At 43.0% G+C, this 7,601-nt stretch overlaps 1 protein-coding gene across 4 annotated transcripts in view; it reads left to right on the top strand.

Moving 5' to 3' along the window:
• The first annotated feature begins 1,491 nt into the window (after nt 1–1,491).
• RALGAPB (Ral GTPase activating protein non-catalytic subunit beta) overlaps nt 1,492–7,601 on the top strand; it is a 102,500-nt gene continuing 96,390 nt past the window's right edge. For 2 of the 4 annotated variants that reach the window (XM_074211949.1, XM_074211948.1), the window contains exon 1: nt 1,492–1,602. The gene's annotated coding sequence lies outside the window, so the exon portion shown is untranslated. The remainder of the gene's footprint in view (nt 1,603–7,601) is intronic. The other 2 variants (XM_074211951.1, XM_074211950.1) reach the window with 2 other exon arrangements.

The following is a 7,601-nucleotide window of genomic DNA, read 5'->3' as shown; positions in this document are numbered from 1 at the left end:
AATGCTATATTGGGTGACTCACGGGCATTTTACAAGACTCTTCCTGTCCATTAGATGCCTTGCCAGGTCTATATAAACTCTTTCCCTTTGGGCAACCCTATTTTATTTCTAACTGGGATATCTCCATTTCAAAGGAAGGACTCCATTATGATTGAATTTCAGGCACTTTGAACTTCTGGGCAAGGAAACAATTTTGGCTGAGTCCTATGTTCACCTCTCACATTGATAGGTAAAATCATCCCCAATCTCTGACCCTGAAAGTCCTCCTTTTAAATTATTTATATTATTGTTGTTTGTTCTTCATTTTGTAAGAGGACCAATGACCTCACAGGGAGATGACTTGACTCCAAGGTGAACTGGATGTAAGTGAGAGAGTTGTAGGATGTTGTCAGCCTCACTCTTTCTCCAGTCATCAAAGATGCCTGTGGATGGTCTTGGCATTTTTTTGTTTTTTTTAGGTTTTTAAGTTATGTGGCTTGCCCAAGGCCACACAGCTAGGTAATTATTAAGTGTCTGAGACCGCATTTGAACCCAGGTACTCCTGACTCCAAGGCTGGTGCTCTATCCATTGTGCCACCTAGCCACCCCAGGTCTTGACATTTTTGATGCTGATCAAGGTCTAAGCCCTCCACAGGGCCTGCTTCAGCTGCTCCATGGGCCACTGGAACAAATTGTTCTTTCCACCCATTTCACCAGAGGAAGCCTTCCTATGCTTGGGGAACGTTATATGTAAATAATGAAAATATAGTTCAATCATTTTAGTTGTATAGGACTCATCATGCCCCCCCCCTTTTTTTTTTAGTAAAATTATTGGAGTGGCTCGCCATTTCCTTCTCTAGCTCATTTTACAGATGAGGAAACTGAGGCAAGCAGGGTCACGTGAGTTGCCCAGTCATTCGGCTGGTAAGTGCCCGAGGGCAAATTCACTGGGCCACCTGGTTTCAAAGAGAATATATGTTTGTGATACAGACCTATTTCCATCCCACGCTCGCACACGTAAGCATTAATCTGGAGGCTGGCAGTAATTTATGAAGGATGGTTTGAAGCCTTGGCTGCCCTTCCGGCCTTCCCGGCCTGCCACGGAGGGCCGCGGCCAGCGCGTGGGACCCACCTCCTCCTCCGGGCTTTTCCCGCCTCCCTCGGGTCCCCCTCCTCCCCCCGCCCTGCCTCTCAGCGTCGGCGCCGTCGCCCCCCCCGCCCCGCCCCGTCCCGTAGCCCAGCCCTATCCCCAGGAAGGGGCGGAGCAGAGGTTTTTTCGCGGGGAGGTCTGGGATGCGCGGCGCCTGCGCACTGGCGAGGTTTCCTCGGTGAGCTATTTGACGCCGCCGCCCCCGGCAGTCGCAGTCGGAAGTTGCGGGAGCTGAAACCTGTCGCCCGCCCGCCGGCCGGCCCTCGGGAGCGACCCTGCAGCCTCCGGCGCCCGGCCGGGCCGCGGCTCGCCTCCTCTCCGCCTCTGCGGCGGCCTGACGGACCGAGAGCCCGGGCCGCGGGGCCCCCATGGCGCCGGCCCCCTGAGGCGGAAGGCTGATCGGCGGCGGCGGCGGCGGTGGCCCTCCCCTCCCCGCCCCGGCCCAGCGATGCGGGCCGGGCCCCTCGGCGCAGGTAACCCGAGGGCGGCGCCGGGCCGGGCCGGGCGGCCTGCGGGACCAGCCCGGACGCGCCGCTTGCCCCGCCGCTCCGGACGGACGCGCTGGCCTTGCCGCGGCCGCGCCGGGTTCCGGGCCGGGGAGCGCGCGGCCTGCCCGCGGACGCTGTGGGGCTGGGCGGCGGGAGGACCCCGAGCCTCGGGCGGGGAGGGCGAGGGCGCCCGGGCACGGCGGCGCCTCGGAGGGTCGCTGCCGGGATGGCTGCCAGTCACCTCTGCAGCGCTGCCCGCCGGGGCGCCCTTGTCTCTGGCTCTCGGCTCGGCGGGGACGCCGGCTTCTGCAGCGTGCTGCCGGCTCCGGGGCTCCGTGGGGCGGCCCCGGGGCCCGATGATCTCGAAGAAAGTTCGGAGAGCCCAGCGGTAAGGTAACGTGCCCGGGAGAAGGGCCAGGACTGGGCCACGGCCAGCGCTGCCCGGGCTGCCAGGTGCCAAGACCAGCACCGCGCTCGGGGAGAGCGAGCTGGGTACAGGGCACTGGCCTGGTGGCGCCCTGGACACTGAACCGGGCAGTGCGGCTTCGCGCTCACGGTGCCCGACACAGGCCTTTAGCAACTTTCCAGCTCAGGTAATCCGAGGAAGGACACACGTCCCAGGAAGCTTTTGAAAATAGATTGTAGTGATGCCCTTTGTCTTTGCATTAATCATTTCCTGCAAACCCAACACACACACTCCCCACACCCCTATCATTCCTTCCAATAAAGAAAAGGAAGCAAAAAGTTAAGCAAAAACAACAGAAATAGAGATTGAAACCATGACTGACTACATAGACAATCTTTTTTACTAGTCTCTAACTTGTGTGTGATTTCTGCTTTTGCCTTTGCACCCCCCCCCCTTTTTTTGCAAGGCAATGGGGCTAAGTGGCTTGCTCAAGGCCACACACAGCTAGAGTCGCATTTGAACTCATGTCCTCCTGACTCCAGGGCCAGCGCTCTATCCACTTCACCACCTAGCCGCTCCCTGCCTTTGTACTTTAAAAGAAACAGATACTTTAGGTGTAGTTTGCTTTCTAATGGTCCTGATATTGTCTGGCAGTTCTTGTACTAGAGGTAGTTTCCCTTCCTTTTTTTGTCTAAAAGCCCCTAATGATGTGCTTATCAACATCTTAGTATTATGAAGCAATGAGTGGTGTAACACAGAAGACTGAGTTCCAATTGTTTCTTCCACTCTGTGAGCAAGTTCTCTCACACTTGCTCTGGAGCTAGGAAGGGAGTCATTTGATCTCCGTAAGTCTCAATTTCCTCTTCTATAAAATGAGGATAATTACCTATACCACAAGGTTATTGGGAGTAAAGTATTTTGTAAGCTATGCAGAACCATATAAATTAAGTTCTTTATTAAAGATTTTATTTATTTTGAGTTTTACAATTTTCCCTCCAATCTTACTTCCCTCCCCCACCCCACCCCCACAGAAAGCAATCTGTCAGTCTTTACTTTATTTCCATGTTGTACATTGATCCAAATTGAGTGTGATGACAGAGAAATCATATCCTTTAAATTCTTTAATTTCTTGTGAAGATCCTTTTCAATTTAACAGATTTGGTGGTGATTCTGAGTTTACCAACATTTACATGTTTGTTTTTGACTAAAACAGAAGAAACCCCCATCCTTCTTTTCCACATATCTTTGTGGATCCTTTAGGTGTGAATCACTTTTATTACTGTGGGTTAGTTTGCTCTGTGAGGATCTTATATTGAATATGTAGACTTCTTAATTCTCATGCTTCCATAGCTTCTCTTTATTCATCCACCAATTCACTGTTCAAAGAAAGCTTGAGAGTCATGTAATGTTACCTCCTTATGAACTCCTAATAAATGTTAACATATAATGTATTCATTGCTATGATTTCTAAAGGTTGTCTCCAGGAGAACAATCTTAGAACTGTTATAAAGATTATTTCCTCAGTTTAAAATTGAAAATAGTTAATAATTTATTCTGTTTTCTATTTAGTATAGAATTGCTAGATTGCTACTAGATTTAAAAGATGAAAGATTGGGATAAATATTTTGCTTGTAGAATTAAGCATAGAAATAGACAAAATAGAATTTACAAATGTCTGCCTTTTTAAAATCATAGTGAAAAGATTTGATGTGCCTTTTTCCTGAAGGGAAAAAATGTCTGTCTTGATTAGTCTTAAAAAAAATCTACTGTTGTATACAAATATTGGTATAGTTAGACCAGATGCAAAAGTTTAATGCTACATTTAACACAGTGAAATTCTACTGAGTTTAAGGATTATTTGGACGTGCTCTTCATATTACACAGTTGTTTTTTATAGAGAAGCCAAGACCTAATAATGCTTATATTAAATCCACATACTTAAAAGACTTGTCTCTTCTCATCTGATTTAGATGTGTGGAAGAAACCCAGTCCAAGTAAGAAAGATCAATTAGCAGTGAGCTGTCTATTCTGTTTCCCCAGAAAAGATGAAAAGTGTTGGGTAGTAATCTGCTAAGGGATGTCTCTGTCTATATACTTCAGGTTAGTCCTTTTCCAAAGATGTATTGGAATTGAGAAAGAGCCCTTCCAAACAAGATACATGTATGCCATCATGTTACCTGGAAGAAACTTGAAAAGTTCATCTCCTCCAACTCCATGTTACATATGAGGAACAAAGTTAGTCACAGGATCAAGACTAGAACATAGGAATTCTGACTCAAGCCAGTGTTCTTTCTTTTTGTTACACTGCCTCTTTGGAGTGAATTTTTTTTTAAAGTGGGAAACACAGTAAGTGAATGGAAGGCTTTGAGTCATGTTTTAGTAAGTTAAAACTGGAAAGAGTTGATCTTCTAATTTAGAACTCTAAAGGGTTTTAGAGATAATAATCTAGTTTGTTACCTTCAAATTATAAAAGAAACTCGGACTCAGAGAAGGAAAATGATTTGGTCAAAATCACACATAGAGCAGGATAGCAGAACAGGAGACTCTTAATCAAATGCTTTTTTTTTTGCATAGGGGAGAGACATACAGAGACTGTGTAAAAGATGAATTAGTGGGACCTGAGCTGGACTGAGTTGGAATTTTGCTGTGTTTTTTAGAGAAGCAAAGAGCCTTATGTATAGATGGGAAAGAATGGCTGTGGTGAGGGTTAAGGAAGATATGTGTCCTAATGTTTTCAGTAATGTGAGAGCTTGATAAATAGAGGGACTTTGGACTATTATAAAGCCAGTGAATAAACTCATATCCTAATTTGACTTGTCTATTCTTCTACTATTATGTGCCTGTTTTAAGTGATAAAGGTCTGTAACAGAAAAAGTAATAACCTCTAGCTCCGGAAGATTTTTAATCTTGTGACAACAGTGCCTGGTGCTTAGCACAGTGCCTGGTGCATAAAAGAAGTTTAATAATTGACTGGGGAGATGGGTAGGAGACAAATTGCTTACACTCTTCAAGCCTTAGTTAGTTTAAAAATGGGTGGTTAGGTGACACAATGGATAGAGAGCACTGGGCCAGGAGTCAGTAAGGCTCAACTTCCTCAGTTTAACTCTGGCGTATACTTGTTTTCTATGTGACCCTGGACAAGTCACTTAAACCTACTTGCCTTAGTTTCTTATCTGTAAAATGATTTGGAGAAGGATATGGCAAAACTATACTAGTATCTCTGCCAAGAAAACCCCAAGTGGGGGTCATGGAGAGTCAAACATGACCCAAAAAAATGTGCTTAATAATTCCTGTGCTATCTATCTAAACTAGTTGTTTTGAGTCTCAAATACAGTATGTAGAAATCATACAAAACATTTATTAAGAGCTTACCATGTGTTAGGCACTATAACGTTGTAAAAATGTACCAGGCATATTGTTACCTTCAAAATAATTATATAAATGCCAGTTGTTTCCCTCTCCAAGTACATAAAGTCCAGAAATGCTCTTATTTACCCTTCTCTGTCCTACATTCAGCCAGTATCTAAGTATTGCTAATTCTCCTTCCACATCATCTTTTAGACTTGTCTTCTTCCCCTCTCCAGATTTATTACACTCCCTTTAGTTTTAAATGCTCATTTTCTCTTACCTGCTCAAAAACCTTGTAACTGTTGCCTGCTGAAGTTCAGTTTCCTTAGCTTGTGTTAAGACATATAGATGTTTAGAAATATTCAGGCAAGGGATCCATATTTTGGCATAAAACCTAAGAGACAAGGAAAAGGACATTCAATTTGAAGACCAGAATACTGGGGTTCAAAATCTGTTGGTGCTTCTTACTACCTGTGTGACCTTTGGCAAATTTCTTTACCTCTCTGGGTTTCATTTTCTTCAACCATAAAATTTAGTTGATTTCTTAAGACCCATTCCAGCTCTAAATTTTTGCTTCTATGAATGAGTCTGTCTTTCCTGCCTTATACTATTACTCCCCTTCATGTGTATATACATTTATGATCTGTTCTTCCCCTCTACTACCCCCTATCCTTTTGAACAACAACTAAAAAAAAGGAAACAAACAGCAAAACACTCTACGTTAATACATATAGTCCATCAATACAAATTCCCTTCTTGTCTATACCTGAAAATTTGTCTTCATATTTAAAATTCACTACCTCTGGGTAGGAGATGGATGGTATGTTTCATTTTTGCTGGATTCATGGTTTCTCATATTTAACAGTTCCTAAGTCTTTCAAAGTTATTTTTCTCTATAATATTTGTCACCATAGTATAAATATTTTTGTACATAAAGGTCCTTTTTTCCCTCTTTTTTTGGATCTCCTTTGGGTATCCATCTATTTAAGGTATCACTAGATCAAAGAGAATGCACAGTTTAGTAACTGGGATCATACCTCCTCCATTTGCTAGACTAGTTAAAGACTACCCACAGTGCACCTGTGTGCCTGTTTTCCTGAAGTCCTTCCAATATTATTTTTTTTTCTCTGTCATCTTTGCCACTTTTGGGTGTGAGGTGCAGCCTTAAGATTGCTTTAAATTGCATTTCTCTATCAGTGATTTGGTACATTTTTTGATATGGTAATTGATAGCTTGAATTTTTTTCCTGTTCATAATCATTTATCTATTGGGAAATAGCTATTTTATAAATATGACTTGCTACAAAGACTTTTTTACCCTAGTTGTTTTCTTTCTGATTTTTACTATGTTAAATTTGTTTATGCAAAACTTTACAGTTTTACATAATTTAGGGTTTTGGGTTTTTTTTTTTGCAAGGCAAATGGGGTTAAGTGGCTTGGCCAAGGCCACACAGCTAGGTAATTATTAAATGTCTGAGGCCAGATTTGAACTCAGGTACTCCTGACTCCAGGGCTGGTTCTTTATCCACTGCGCCACCTAGCTGCCCAGAGAAATCATATTCTTAAGGAAGAAACACGAAGTATAAGAGATAGTAAGATCAGACAATAAGATACTAGTTTTTTCCTAAATTTAAAGTAATAGTCCTTAGTCTTTGTTCAAACTCCACAGTTCTTTCTCTGGGGACAGATGGTATTCTCCATTGCAGACATCCTTAAATTGTCCCTGATTGTTGCACTGATGGAACAAGTGAGTCCATCAAGGTTGATCTCCCCCATGTTGGTGTTAGGGTAGTACTAAATTATTTTGATGATTTTTACTTTGTAGTAGTTTGAAATTCCAGTGTTCTTTCTATTCCAGTGTGATGACAACTCATCATTCATATTAGTTGTCTTACTAAGTGCCACAGTTTGTATGACAATTAGGCATAATAATTCATTTCCCTTTATTGTATTACCTTTCTCTGATTGTTTTTTATAAACTATAAACTGACTAAGAAAGTAGATAGTAGAAGAAATCCAGAGGGTCCATATACACCATTATAAAATCAATAACTTATTACACTATTACATGTTCTTCAGGATTTATACCAGAGTAATTACTTTATAAATGAAACAATCTTAAAATCAGATCCTTAATTGACCTTCTCTCTGCCCTTCCCCTACCCATAGGATTTAAGACATCTGTCTTCTGAAGAAATATGTTATGCTGTATAAGCTGTACAAAATCTTTT

The sequence above is a fragment of the Macrotis lagotis genome, chromosome 1, assembly GCF_037893015.1.
Source record: "Macrotis lagotis isolate mMagLag1 chromosome 1, bilby.v1.9.chrom.fasta, whole genome shotgun sequence".
Taxonomy (NCBI): domain Eukaryota; kingdom Metazoa; phylum Chordata; class Mammalia; order Peramelemorphia; family Peramelidae; genus Macrotis; species Macrotis lagotis.
Note: the sequence above shows the minus strand (reverse complement) of the source record. Positions and strands in the feature narration are given on the sequence as shown.